Source organism: Amborella trichopoda, chromosome 6 (genome assembly GCF_054954075.1).
Source record: "Amborella trichopoda isolate Santa Cruz 75 chromosome 6, AtrichopodaSantaCruz75HAP2 v2.0, whole genome shotgun sequence".
NCBI lineage: Eukaryota > Viridiplantae > Streptophyta > Magnoliopsida > Amborellales > Amborellaceae > Amborella > Amborella trichopoda.
Genome location: NC_142341.1, coordinates 16,487,272 through 16,503,499, shown reverse-complemented (window position 1 = coordinate 16,503,499; position 16,228 = coordinate 16,487,272). Strand labels below are relative to the sequence as shown.

Here is a 16,228-nt window from a genome sequence, read left to right as displayed (position 1 = left end):
TCTATGTGAGCTCATATAGAAACTGTATATTGTTTGAGGACACATGGAGAAACCGTGTAGTTGTGTATTTATTGCATGTGCACTTTTTTTAATATGCCTCTTCAATTGCATATAAATCATGTCCGACAATACCAATTTCATAGTGAACCTTAACAATTTCATCGTAATTAGAGAATCGAAGGCCTTATGGTTCAAATTTTGTAACCAAATATAATCAATGCAGCATTTACGGGTGCTTTGGAATTGATGTATAGAGATTATATGAATAAGGGAAAAGTTTATATAGAGCCGGGATTCTAAGCAATCAAATTAGAGCCCACCTCAAAAACTTCACTAGAAGAGATTGTTTTGATGCCCAAATATCCTCAAATTGATCATCTCGATATCAAGATGCATGGACATGAAAAATTAATGGATTTAAAGTTTTATAAATAGTGCATCTTGTAACATATTTTTGGACCGTCAATTTTTAAAATTTTCAAATTTTCATAGATCTACTCGATCTACACTGTTTTTAGAGCTTTAAATTTTATAAATAAAGATTAAAATATATTTTAAGGCTATCACAAAGATTTTCAGTATTGAAACCACATTTCTTGACACTATTTGAAGGTAGGCTCTAATTTGATTGTTTAGAGCGTAGGCTCTATAAAACCCCACCCTATGAATAAAATGATCAAAAGGAATAAATTTAATCTGTTTTACATTTTTGCTCTCTCTGTTCTTTTAAAGTTAAAAGACAACTTCCAAGCAAACAGATAGTTGGGTTTTCTTTAGGTGGAGTAAAAGCTAGAATTTTGGTGCTTTGTATTGCAATCTGTAGTAAATATATTTTCTAATTTTTTGGCCATGAAGAGAAAAGAAAATTAATTTTTTACAAATAAAATATTCATTCTAACTTCAAGTTCTTTCCCTCTAATTTATGTTTGAAATACTAAAGCTGCCATACCTATGGGTTTTGCATGGGCTTATTTATAGAATTCTATTCTTATTTGATGAAAAACACGAGTCAAAGTTTTCAATATGGAAGAAAAATGGGGAAGAAAGTCATCGATACATACTATTTATAGGTATTCGGCCATAGCCAGTTTTATCAGATTCTTTGGAGAGCTCTTTGTTTAGGATAGAAAAGGGAAGTAGCACAGTTCTTTGGAGGATTTGGGAAACCTCTTCGGTTGTTATTTTAAAACTAAAAAAATAAAAGATATCTATGACTAAGCCACTTTTGTCAAACCTTCTAATATAAAGGTATATCTCATAAAATTATGAATATTAGAAGTTATCATTTTAAGATTTTATATATTATGTGGACACTTTTATGTATTTGCAAAATTGTATTAATGTATTCATTTTTAGTGGAAGAGTGATTTGCTTCGCTATGATTTAGGGTTTGAAGTCGAAAACTTTGACCGTTTCAGAAAAAAGAAGAGAATCTAGTCATATTAGCCTTAAGTTTGTTTTATTTGGCATTTGGGCAATTAAGTTGGACTTATCTTTTCTCAGATAATTGAAAATTATTTGGCACTTGGGCAATTAAGTTGGGCTTATCTTTTCTCAGATAATTGAAAATTTTTCATAAGCTGGAAGACATGTGGCATTTAAGGTTCTTAAAATAGGAGGTACCTTCTCAATATAATGGGGTGTAATTTACTGCTCTTCTCAGCTAGTTTATTGTCTTTTCTGTGAAACCCTAAGAGAGAATCCATCTAAGGAAGATCAAGGCAAGGCAGAGAGAGGGGACTCCTGCTCAATCAAAGCTAAGTAGGTAATTGATAATTCTTATGTAACTTTTCTATTATTTAGACTGTCAATAACTTCTGATAATGAACTTCAATTAACAATTTGCATGTTACATTTCAAGTAACAATTTGCATGTTAGATTTTGGAATTTCGTATAAGAGATCCGGCCCTCCTCCCCTCTCTCTCTCTCTCTCTCAAAACTAACAATTTGCATGGTCAGATTTAATGATTTCAGCATAGCAGATCTCTTTCACTCCCTTCCCCCCTGATTTCGACATTTTGGGACAAACTTGAATAGTTTGAATCCTTGAGCTCCCTTGCCAAGAGCGATATGTCTGCCATGAAGCCTTTGTGTTGAAAGTATTAACTTATTAAAGTTGACTTCTATGATCTTAAGAACCATGGCCATTTGCACCTTTATTATAGTAAGGTCATTGCCTTGAAACACCGTGGTGTTTAGGGGTGGCAATGGATCCGGACCCAACCTAGAACCCGAGGGGTAGATCTCTGGGTCCGGGTACGAGTCTAAAAATTGGATCCCCACGGGTCGTGTCTGGATTCATATCTAAATCTTGGATCCGAACAATATTTGGGTCCTGCTACGGCCACCCCTGCTCATGTTGAGTTTGTGTTAGGTTTCTTTGATTGTAGGCTTCATCTCTATGGTACATATTGGTTTGGATGAAACACGCTAAGGGTTTTAAAATGCCTGAACAAGCTTATTCTTTTGAAGAAATTTATCAAAATGCACATAGTAGATCATATATTTAATATTTTACCTATATCTTTTGACTTAATTTTACAGTACTCATAAAAATACACACGACCATGAGTTAGTTGAAAAGGAATAAACTGTTAAGTGATTGAAAAATTAGGTGTATATATATAAAACAAGAGCAAGTTTGGGAAAAAGTATCAATCAAAAAATTGTTAGGAGCTTGGTTAGGAGGTTGGTTCTTGGTTAGCAGGTTGGTTCGGATAAACATTTATATTTAGTACATACATAATTGTGATGATATATATGATAAAGTATCATATTGCAGTATCTATTACATAGTTCAGATAGAATTATATGTGTTCTCTCAGGTATATTCTATTTCAATTGAAAAATAAGTATGTAATTTTAAAAAATAAAAATTTAATTTTTAAAATTAAAAGTATTTATTTGTGATTTAAATTGACTTTTCAAATATTAGATAAAAAAATACTTATCATTTATGATGGAATAATAGTATAGTATTCTCCCATAAGAGAATGTTATACAAATATACAAAACCAAAAGACTATAGCAGTTATGACCGCATGATCGTAAAAGCAACAATAATTACTTTTAATTTTTTACAAACTGACCAACATTTTTTTAAAAAAAAAACATTTGAGTCCTTGAGTATCAAATAAAAAATAGGAAAATTATCACAAATATACCTTAATTTAAGCTTAATTAAAAAAAAAAAAAAAAACCCAAACTTTTGTTTACCTCGTCTATACCCTTTTTCATCATTTTTCATTATTTTTTTTAACAAAATGACCTTCACAGTACTCTTACTACCGTAATATATATCATTTTATACGGTATTTAAAATATCGTAGTAACTTCAAGTAATATTACGATACTTTAAGTACCGTAAAACTCTGGCCATGACCATGAAGCCAATTACGGTAGTACCGTAAAAAAATAAAACACACTATGCGATTTTTAAAGTACCATAAAAACTAACACATCTTATACGGCACTTAAAATGCCATAAATCATGTTCTCATTTTGTTTATCTCTTTCATTTCTAATTTTTTTTATGTATATCCCTTCTTTCTCTCTCTAATTTTTTTAATATTTATCTTTTATTTCTTTCTCTAATTATTTTTTATCTCTCCTTTCTCTCTGTATACTCTCATTATCGTATCCTTAGATAGATCGTGTCCTCTGTTTTGTATAGCCAAAGTCAATGTTTGAGTACTCTCTCTAAGGAAACGATGATGATATTGTTAAAAAAAAAAAAAAGAGATAAAAAAGAATTAGAGAGAGAAAGATGAAGTAAATATTAAAAAGAATTAGAGAAATAAAGAATAAATAAACATAAAAAAAATCAGAGATGAAAGAGATAAACAGAATGAGAACAGGGTTTATGGCATTTTAAGTGTTGTATAACATGGGTTAGTGTTTACGGTACTTAAAATGCCGTATAAGTTAGTGTAAGTTTACTATACTTAAAGTACCGTATAAAATTCCCTCACTATTCCAGTACTAAAAGTACCGTATGAAATTCCGTAAGTATTACGGTAATAAAAGTACCGTATAACATGCACTAAGTATTACGGTAATACGACTACTGAGAATGTCATTTTGGCAAAAAAAAAACCGAAAATGAGGAAAAATAGTGCAGACGAGATAAACAAACGTTTGAAGTTTTTTTTCCAATTAATCTTAAATTAAAGTATATTTGCGATAATTTTCTTAAAATGAAGTTTCTATAAGGCCTAGGCTTTATGAAAACAAAATAAAGCCTCACCTCAAATTCCCAGTCTGAAAAGCACTTCTAGTATCGAAAATCTTTGTTATGGCTCTAAATCAATTTCCGGCGCCAACAATAAAATTTGAAACTCAAAAAATGCTACAGATCTTGCGGATCTGTGAACACTTATTTTTAGGGCAAAATGGACAGTCTAGATGATTTGTTGCAATATACACTATTTTTAAAATTTAAAATCGTAATTCTTTTCATAATCATAATATTCAAGCGGAGATGATCGATTTAAAGATTTTTCAGTACTTGAATTGCAATTTCTGATGAATTATGAGGTGAGGGTTTACTTTTTTTGATAGGGCTGTAGCCCTATCAAACCATTACATCATAAAATAAAAGATACATATTTAATTTAGTCAATTTATATTTATAGAATTTCTTGATATTTATTTAAAAAGCTACAATTATATACATTTGGTAAAATTTCTTAATTATCATTATTTATAGAAAAAGATAAGAAAATGTTTAATTATTTGAAGCAAAGTATTTCACCGATTTATAACTTATTACGTAAAAATTCTCTAAAACAAATTTCATTTTTATACAAATCAAATATTTTTCAAGTAATTTTAGTTTGCATATTACTCCCATATTATAAGTTAAATTACGAATAATTTAAAATATAAAATAAGTCTACTTTATGAGCAATTTTGAAATATCAAAACTTAAAATTTTAATTAATACACAAAATGAGTTTAAATGCATAATTATAAAATATGATGAATTGGGGATACTCGGGCATGATTGGTTGCTTATTTTTTAATTGCCATTATTATTTAAAAATACAAAAAATCTTTATCGTTTTGAGAAAAAATGTTTTAGCTGCTTATAGTTTTCTTAAGGGAACATCTCTAAAATAAATATGAGTTTTATACTAAATTTCAATCTATACAGAGTAAATTATTTTTTAAAATTTTAATAATTATTTTAAAAAATGTAAATTTCATATAATAATGATTTCAAATTTAATCAATAAATGAATTTAAAATTATAAATATAAATTAAATTTCATAATTGGCTAATGTCATAATTAATAATCAATATTAAATTCAATTAATTTTTTCATAAATAAATTTATTTGTTATAATAAGCATACAAAAGATCACACATTTTATTTTATCTACTTGGCACTTTGGCAATTAAATAAATAGGTGTTTATTACAAAATGTCAATAGGTTATGTATTTCCTCATGTACATGATGCCTCAACTAAAAATACTATGTATAATTTAAAAAAATGATTGTATACTAGGTATGTCTAGAGCCACTTAGCGTTAACATCTAAACTCATCACACAAGTTAAGGGGGCAATACAACATATCACCACGACAAATACATCTCAGGACATACTTTGATTTTTTACACCAAAATTACATCTTATGATAAAATTTGATGGTGCACCTTACTTTAATTATTTATGATTGCAACCAAATGTAAACTACACCCTAATTAAACACATTCTAATTTATCTTAAATGAATTCCAATCACGCGAGGAGCACGTGGATTCCGCTATTATATATTATGCACTTTATTAGTTAGATTTTACTTCTTTTATATGTGTTTTTCACAAGGTCTAGCATGTTATCCTTAACTTGGGGATTCTAGCTTCGCGATTACGCTTCTCCTCCTAGGGCACATAAGTTTGTTGTACATAAGGGTATTATAGCCATTTACTGATGACATACATATTTGGTTGGTTTACGGTCATTATTACTCCAATACTCGACATATTTTTGGCGTCGTATATCACCACTTGCTCACAATCCCTTGGCACTTATCCGTACATGTTGATCTGCATTAATTATTTTGTATTATTTTGTATTACCGTATGGACACTTCTCTCATTAGTGTTATATAATAACTCGCATTTTTGTATCATAAAAACTTTAAAGTTCTAATTTCAGAACAACCAAGCATTCACATTATATGTCTATGGTTTGAATCCTAAACCCTATACATTTGAATATGAACTGCCATCACTACTTCTCCATCGATAGGGCTAGGTCTGGCCGAACCCTAATGCGGCCTTAGCCTTGGTCCGGTCCAGCTAGGCCTTCGAGCCATGGTAGCCTGGTCTTGGCCTGGCCCTCGGAACACAATACAAGACACTATATCATTTGTCAAAAAATAATAATAATAATAAACTATACCAACTCTATTATATAATGTATTATCTTATTCAATTGTACTAGTGTAAACGCGTTTGAGAAGTGTTGAATTTTTGGCCCTACAAACTAGACACGAAAACACGTACTAAGTACCAATGCTCATATGGCCTATGTAAAACTATTTGAGGTGTAGTTGGAATGTCATAAAGAGAGCACAATCTTGGTTAAGATCAAGTACGACTAAAAGAAAGGATTAGTATATTCTAATTTCGTTAACCAAATAGTAATGTCTAATTTATAAGATTTTCAAAATAATTTACAAAAAAAAGAATGCTTATTTGTATTGTCTGCGATCTCAGTATATATATATATATATATATATATATATATATATATATATATATATATATATATATATATATATATATTACTATTGCTTTGGCAACCTCCTGATCAGGATTGCCAGCCATTTTATTGGCTGAGGCAAACATAGTCATGTGTCTCATCACATCTAATATTTTTAGAACGGATAGGCCATCTATTGTCCAATAGACAATTGATCTGCCTGAATATGATACTGTCTGTTGTATAGCATCTTCTTCTAATTGAACATTAACAGGTGTAGGTCTTTTATAATATGGTAAAGCTCTAATTGGTTTCCATGTTTTACCATAGGCTATCATATTTAGGTCATTGGTGTCTGTATCCATAAAAGCTAATTCTCTATTTTGCTGAGTATCATCTATGATGGGTTCCTCTTCTTGAAGCATTAGAGTTTCATGCTCAGGAATATTCAATTTTCTTTTATCTGATGATTCTGGAATATTGGGTAGAGGTACAGTAATACTAGGTATTGGTATAGGAATACTTAGTTTTGGAGAAGGGATTCCTTTGATATCTAATTGGGCTAGTTTGGATATTAATTGATCCATTAGTGTTTTGTTATCTTCGCCTATATGAAATTTGGTTTTATTAAGTTCTGGAGGTGGTTTAAGCAAAACAGCTTTAGGAATAGGACGGGTTACTCCCTTAGGTTGAGGAGTGACCAATCTTTCTATTCGTTCGGCTTGTTTTCCTAAGGATTGCATGTATAGGTTGGTATAATTGTTTTGTTCAACAATATGTAGTACTAGTTCATGCTTTTTTCCCATATCCTTGGGTATAACCTTATAAGGTGTTGCAATGATTTCATATAGAGATTGTGGTGGTTCACCTTTTACTGATGGAGTTTTTGCACCTTTTAGTATAATGCTTTTCTCAGGAGGATGAGTACTAAAAGTAGTAGTTCCATCTGTGCTTATATAAGTCTTTTCCTCTATTGTTTGAATATTTAATTGTGGAATTTGAATGTTATATTGAGCACAAATTTCTTGTAACCAAAGAAAGAATCCTTTTGTTTCTCGTTCTTTCTTCAAAAATTTATTGTATTTTTTATGGAATAATTCTATTAATCTAGGTTGAAATGCTTTCAAATACCATTCTCTAATTCCTTGGTTTTCTTGGGATAAATAATCATTTTTTAAATATTCAATATTTACTTTTTTCTTCTTTTTTGTTAATTTATAGTCTAAGTATTCTTCTATGTTTATATCTTCTTCGATTTGTAACGTAAGTATTTGGAAATCTGCTATGTCAAGTTCAGATGTATAAGTGGGTATGACTACATGATCAGTTGTTCGTTTTACTCCTTGTAGTTGTAAGTTTGTAGGTATTGATGGAGAAGGAAGGATAATAACGTCTGGGGTTGTATGATAAGATTTTATTGCTGGTACTAATGGCTTTTTAGTCCTTTTTCTATTGATTTCTATATCATCCTGTATTATGGGTTGTTGAAATTTGATTTCAATATTTCCATCTTGATGTTCTATTATTTGGTTGGGAATATTATTCAGTGGTACTTCTTTTGGTTGGTTTGTGTTTTGGATTGCCCATGATTGAGGTAGAATAATATCTGACCAAGTAATAGTTTTGGGTATAATAGTGTTTGATTTTTCTATATTAGTATGAAATAATATGGTTTGATCCTTCTTATCTGTTTGCATAATATTAGGACAAAGAATATTTATAACTTTGTAATAGATACGATATACTATAGCAAAATTTTGAGAACCATGAGTCATATTGAATCCATGGGTCTTAAGATTTATGGTTAATATGTCTAATATATTAGGGTCGGTTAATGAAATGGAAAAATTTGGAAAACAGTTAAAATAAATGGGTCCACTACAAAGGCTGGATTCAACCATGCCTAGGAGTGAGTTCGAAAACTTATTGTGTCGCGTATCTCTTAGGCATACGAGCACTGAGATGTTTAATCCTAAACGGGTTAAAGGTTTTATGGCTATTTGTATTAATCCAATGTGTAAATACTTATACTAATTTTCTTTATGTTTTTCTATTATTTTTCTGGATAACAGTTGGAAGTCTTCTTGGTTTTGTGTTACTAATAGACTTTCTTCCACTGTTTTAATAGCATACCCTAGTTTGAATTTAAATGTTCCTTTGTGATAAATATCTTTGATACGTACCTTGGGAATATTCCAATTTTGTATATGATTGTCAACATCATTTATCACTATTTCTTTCTTATTTTTGACTCTTAAGGTGTGAGTTTGAGTTACTGTATTACCTTTAAGGTTCTTAATTAAATTTGCCATCTGTAGGTTGCGGATAATGACAATCTGGACGACCAAGGGTCCAACGTGTTCCCCTAAGCAGCTCTTCCTGGCCTTGGCGGGTACTTTGCCTAGACTTCTTTCGTCTCTTACCTTAACTCTCGGATCAACTTTCTTAGATGTAAATTTAATTAGGTTTCTACAGTAATACGGTTACTGTTTCACTGTCTTGGCTCTGATACCAAAACGGACCAAGATCTATAGTGAATGTTCTTAGAGCAGGTATGTGAATAGTAAACTATTATATTTTACTATTTTTTGTAAAATTCGATAGTAATTGAGACAAAAGAGGAGCATGCAGATAAACGGAAAGACATATATATCTATAACAAACCACTGTGTGTGGGTGTGATTACCAATTTTGATACTAAATTCCTATTTGAATTGCATATTAACAAACCATCAAACTGTATATTACATTAGCAAACCATCATATTATACAAAGCATAATATTGTATGGTACAGATAGAAAGAGAAACTTCAAACACTTACAATTTACAAATACAGTAACTGGAAAACAGTTTCCAGTGCTGAGGACAGTATGAAGGGAGTGAATGAAAATTATATATATATATATATATATATATATATATATATATATATATATATATATATATATATATATATATATCATGGGTGCGGTTTGTATAGAGCCTAGGCTCTAAACAATCAAATTACAGCCCACCTTTAAATAGTGTCGAGAAATGTGGTTTCATTACTAGAAATATTTGTGATAGACTTAAAATATATTTTCATCTTTGTTTATAAAGTTTAAAGCTTCAAAAATAATGCAGGTCGACATATCGATGAAAACTTGAAAATCTTGAAAATTGATGGTCCAAAAATGTGTTCCAAAATACACTATTTCTGAAACTTGAAATCCATTTTTTCTCATGTCCATGCATCTTGATGTTGAGATAATCAATTTGAGGATATTTGAGCATCAAATAATCTCTTCTAGTAAAATTTTTTAGCTAGGCGCTAATTTGATTGTTTAGAGCCTTAGCTCTATATAACCATTTCCCATATATAATTCACACACATGGGTTCTATGAGTCCATGTAGAAATGATTCCCCTGATAAAATCAACTTTTGCAATTGATTTTCGAACCCACTTTTTAAGGACATGTAATCTTTAACATGGAGATCATGAGTGAAAAAATAAATAAATTTTGACGATTTAAAATAATAATTTTATGAAGAAAACATTTGGACTATTAGTTTCAATTGTTTTCAGATGGACCCCCCATTTGCATCCATCTTTAAGATCAATGCTTTATACCTCGGGGGACACAAATATAGAAATGCATCCCCCGACACATGAATCAATTTTTCGTTTATATATATATCGGTTATGTTAGAGTGCTCATACTATGGAGTAATTTAGCATTTTACTTAACAAAATTTGGAGACGTATATACCCTTGTTTTGTATATGGAGCGTATTTTAGTAAGGGTATTGTTGGTCATAGGAGGAGTGTAGCATCATCTACATAGGGTGTGATATCAACCATATGGAGCAATAAATGTCACTAGTATACTCCAAAAGGGTGATGTCACAACCCATGTGGATGGCATCACACTTCTCCTAATGACAAAAAATGCACTAATTAAAAAATGCTCCATGTATAAAACAAGGGTATAAAAGTGTCCAAAATTCGTTGAATACAATGATAAGTTACTCCATAGTCGGGTGGTTGAAAATATGTCATTGATTGGGCACAAAGTCCAAAATAAATTTTTTCGAATGTTGTGACACACTTCAATCTATTCGATTTTATCCAGTGGCTATAAATGACAGTTACCTCTTTGTCTCAAAACTAAAACGTCTTATAGTATATCATATAAGGCCCTATGGAAAAAAGTAAAGCCGCATACAAATCTTCCTGAAAATTGTAGTATCGATGAGGATGGACGGTGTGGTTCAAGTGGATGGCTCCAAAATGCCAAAGAGAATTTCTAAAAGGACATGGATAGAAGTAGTGAGAAGAGATATGGTGACGTACGGTCTGACTGAGTGTATGACCCTTGATAGGGTGGATTGGTGGAACATAATTCGTGTAGCTGACAATTAGAATTCCCACTGGTCATTGCTGTTTTTGGTATGTTAAAATACCACTCATATATTCCCTTTTGTGATATGTATAAATATATGTTTATAAACAACACTCACTTGTTTTATAAGGTGGGAGAAACTGGGTCACAGTCCCCTTTTTGGCTATGACTTCTGGTATCAACCACATCACAAGACAATGATAAGTTCTTCATGGGGAGCTCCATCAGCTTTTTTAGAAGGTTTCAACCTTCAACATGTTTTGGATGGTCTATATGGAAGACACTTGCATGTGTACAGCTGGCCTGAATGTGAACTGAAGCAAACATTGTACCTAAGAAGTTCAGGACTTATACCATTGGAGGTTCTACTCGAACATATCACTGGGATTTATTCTAATATAAATAGAAAATATCAGTAGGCATTGGGATTCTGACATCAATTTGAATCATTCAATCCATGGCAGATTAGGTTCCTCCATGATCCTTCGAAGGACACTGGGTTTGTTGGATGTGCTTTGAGCAGCAATATGGTGAGATTTTATAAGAATCCAGATGGCTTATGGAGCCATGAGGTATGTACATATATGACTGTGTACACTTCGTAAACATAAACTGCTCCTCTTTTGATTTTTTTTTTTTTTTGTGTCTATGTGTGTGTGAGTGTGAGAGAGAGAGAGATGAAGGAACTTTTATTAAGCCCTCTTTTGATTTTCTTTTATTTTGTGTGTGTGAGAGAGAGAGAGAGGGAGAGAGAGGGAAAGAGAAAGAGGAGCTTTTACTAAGCCCAACAATGCCGCGATTGTTCCTATAGGTTGCGATATCCGTAAAGCCATTGAAGGTCAAAAACTGGATTCTTCCTGAAATGCCAGGGCTCATAACTGATTTTCTCATCTCTTTGGATGATTGATTCCTTTACTTTGTGAACTAGTTGCATGGAGATGTGAGGCAATATAACATTAAAGACCCATCAAAGCCTATATTGGCAGGACAAGTTTGGGTGGGCGGCCTCCTTCAGAACGGTAGCCAGGTCATTGCTGAGACAGAAGATGGAAACGAATTCCAATTCGATGTCCCAGCTATTCAAGTTTGTGTCCTCTACCCCACATTCCTTTTGACTCCTTCTGAGCTGTAGCCTTTTTATTTGTACTTTCTAACAATGTAAATTACAGTTTTTAAGCAATACGAAGAAATCATATTTAGGGTTGTCACCGGCCATTGAAATGATTCACATTGACTATGTGTGAGTGGGACGCATCCTCCATTGGGATCATCATGTAGTATTGTATTAGGGCTGGCAAAGGGCCATGCCAGGGCCGGCCCTGATCCCCAGCCCAGATAGGGCAGGGCTGGGACAGGCCAAACTGCCCTGTATTGGCCCTGGCCTAGGCCAGGCCCTCAGGACACAATTTGTTTCCCAGTCCTTAATTTTTAGGGCCGGCCCAACAGGGCAGGACGCAGCCACCTATCTCATTGCCACCCTATTCTGTGGTGGCCACCATTCTTGCTCCATCATTTCAATGGGCAATGATGACTCTAAGGACTCTTCATGGTTTTCATGTAGTCCTTAAAATCTTAGATATTAGCATGGTTTCACGTAATTAGAACTCCTTTGGAAAAAGAACCATAAAGTAAAGAGATCTTTCTTTACCTTTCAGGGCAACCAACTGAGAGGAGGGCCACAGATGATACAGTTGAGCTTGGACGGCAAGAGACTCTACGTGACAAACTCGCTTTTAGCTTATGGGATCGACAGTTCTATCCCGAACTTGTAGAGAGAGGCTCTCATATGTTACAGATCGATTTTGACTCCAACAAAGGTGGGCTTTCTTTAAATCCCAACTTCTATGTGGACTTTGGAGCTGAATCGGATAGGCCATGTTTGGCTCATGAGATGAGATACCCAGGTGGAGACTGTACTTCTGACATATGGGTTTGAGGGACAAAGTCTAAGAACGATATCCTTGTGTTTACATAAGATAATAACCCAATGTTGCAAAATCAGATTTCCACTTAGAATAAGCTTCAAAATGTGTAAAACCTCTTTTTCCTCGTGTTGTCTTGTAACAACTTGGGTGAAGTAAATAATGGAATATCAAACTCAGGCCCGTTTATTTTATTACAAAATTGGCAATGCGGTTTGTTGTGTTAATATGGACATTCCCATTGTTAGTATGGACATTTCCTGGTATATATCTTTTTGGTAAATGTGATGATCATCATACTATCTACTCTATTTATGTAGGGCCTGTCTGATATACTTCTTATGGTTATAATAGCTTTATGAGCATGTGGCTGTCGCCATTCCATCAATGGGTTGGATAGTGATGGGGGAAACTGGGATAATACAATTCAGTTAATTATTTATCTGTTCTACTTCCTCTCCATCAAGTTGATTGGATAGTGATAAACCATGCCATGACATTTGCGACAACCGTATGGATCATATTATGTTCTTCCTTTTGTGTAGCATCGCTATCAATATATATGCATTTTATGTGGTTTTTTTTGTATGTTACCCATTTATATAGATCTTACTTTTCCTATTCGGATAGCATATAAGTTGCCGAGGCAGTGGCTCTATAAACAGTGCCTGTTCAAGTATTCAAGGAAGGAAATATTCTTTTCAAAAAAAAAAAAATATGAAGGGGATATTAAAAGTTGGAAACAGCAGTCATACCCCCTTTTGAACCTGAACCTGAACCTGGAGTAGCAGTGATGTGGGGCTGAATTATATGAGAAGCCTTATCAAATAGCAACCATAAAAGGCCAATCCCAATCATCCCTGAACCCTGATAAAATCTCCATTAAAGTTGGAATAAAGTCTTGTTACGTGTAAACCAAGGGAAGCAATGGTTTGGCGCGGTTGATGAATGGTAGAGATCAGCCTTTTCTTGGTTTGAACACAACTCTGACGCTTGGTGCATGCTTTTTCCAATTGAAATTCTGAAATGTTGTACTTATGTTTGTCTTGCTAGGAATCAAGGACCCTCTTTTATGTGATGTGGAAACATGAACTTGCAATTATTGGGATCTCACTAGGATCCTGTAGTTACTTGGCTAGAAACCAAATTGTCGAGTACAAACCATGATACAAACACAGAATTTAAGCCATTAAAGTAAATATACTATGCGAAGGCAAAGATTTATGTGGTTTGCCTTAGATGTATGACATCTATGGACAATATAAATTGAAATCCATTATACTGATGATGTTTGTATGGGGCATTGTTGCATCGGGCTCAGAGTAAATCATCTTTTTCCTGTGGTGACCCAACAGGAACACATTCTTTTTCTCTCATTTCTTGCATGGTAGGATTTCATACATATTATTTTCCTTTCATTCCTTACATATGAGGAATATGTATGAAGTAGTAAACTTCAATATTAATTTTAGCATAATTCCCACACATTATGGGGTTTGCGTATGAGGGTGATTTTATCACTTTATCCGTCATGCATATCTGCCACAATGTAAAAACAACAAACAAAAAATGTTCTATTACATATCCGTCTAATATTTTGATCTTATCCTTTATAAATGGATATAATGTAAGAAATGGGCTTATATTATGGTCATAATGTAAGAAATGGGATTATATTATGGCATTGTATACAATAACAACATTTATTGTCACAAAGTTCGAAAAAATTTATTTTGAAGTTTGAGCTTAGTCATTGGAATAATTGCAGCCACCCAATTTCACGTCTAATGGTCAAGATTAACGTGACCACATTATACTAAGGGTAAATAGTCTCGTTTTATATTTTCTCTTATATTATAGTACAACAAGAAGTCACTCTAGATCATATTATCTGAATGAGACTAGCCGCCAAATTAGAAAAGCATTGGGCGAATCCAATTAGAGGTCCAATCGGTCATCAAATAAATTGAACGCATGAAAAAGGATCAATATATTAAATGAACAAAACCTATATACTAAATTATTTTAAGAACTGTTTTCTTTTTTGTTTCTTTTTTTTATTCTAACCTTACAAGGTCTCTTTGCCCTTCCATTTCCGTCTGATTCTAATAATACTTGCTGCGCAAGTTGTGGAAGTTTTATGAGATAGGGCAATAATTAAGAAGAGTGCTTTATAGGCAATGCTTTATATTATGCACGGACGGAGACAAAGGGACCTAGTTTTGTCACCATTCTATTTCAAAAATAAATATTAGTAAGGGTCCCGGATATCTACATGTGAGCCGTAAAAACTGTCTCCTTTTTGTTTTCCATGTGGAGCCAGCCACGCAGTAAGAAAGATTCCTGTCAAAATTGTAAATTAACATAATCACAGACGTTATATCGTTACGGTAGACCTTATCACTTGTCGAGAGTAAAGAACCCAAATACTTACGCCAAATTCACTAATGACACACCAAAAATTACACAAAACAGGAGAGTACGGCCATGGCACCGACACAAGAACAAGAACAAGAAAAAAAAATAGAAAAAGAAAAAGAAAATAAGAGACAGAGACAGAGAGGGACAGAGAACAGAGGAACCCACATGGGCGAGTCGTAGAATTTTAGGTAAGGGCGGCCGTTGTATACTTTATGAAGGAATAGTGACCAATCTCCTATGTGTCACAACATTAATGAAAGAAGCTGACCACACATTTGCTTAGAGTGAGAGAGCAAAATAAAAGAAAGAGATGGTGAAGAAGCTGCTCATTCTCTGAGCAAAAGAAAAGAGAAAAATGGTGAAGAAGATGCAATCTCTTGTGATTTTACTTGTCTTCAGTGTTCCTCTGAGGTGCAATGCAACCTCAACTTCCCTCAAAATAAGCACCCAATGTGCCAACAATTCCTCCCCTGCAACATCACAATGCTTCATAGAAGAAGAAGAAGAAGTGGGCGAAACCCAGTTGGGAAGGGTGGTGAGAAGGGTCCTTGCCAATGGAAACTTTATAAATAAGGAACCATTGACAAAAGACAATATACCATGCAACCAGGGTCCTCAGAAAAATTACGGCGGCGAATGTCTTGGCAAACCTGCGAACCCGCAACGCGGATATAAGGGTCGGGGGGCTACCTGTGTCAAATGTTAAGAATGAATGGTGCGTATTTTTTGGGAAGATGGTGGCTGGATTAAGCTTTGGTTTTGAGAATATGGCTCATGGAAGTGATG

The 16,228-nt window shown here is 33.2% G+C and overlaps 1 pseudogene across 1 annotated transcript; it reads left to right on the top strand.

Moving 5' to 3' along the window:
- Window positions 1-1,661: 1,661 nt before the first annotated feature.
- Window positions 1,662-13,223, top strand: LOC18425979 (selenium-binding protein 1-like; annotated as a pseudogene). The gene is made up of 6 exons (XR_016057843.1): window positions 1,662-1,761; window positions 9,034-9,107; window positions 11,230-11,461; window positions 11,564-11,671; window positions 11,911-12,183; window positions 12,755-13,223. The product of XR_016057843.1 is annotated as a selenium-binding protein 1-like (transcript).
- The last annotated feature ends 3,005 nt before the right edge of the window (window positions 13,224-16,228 follow it).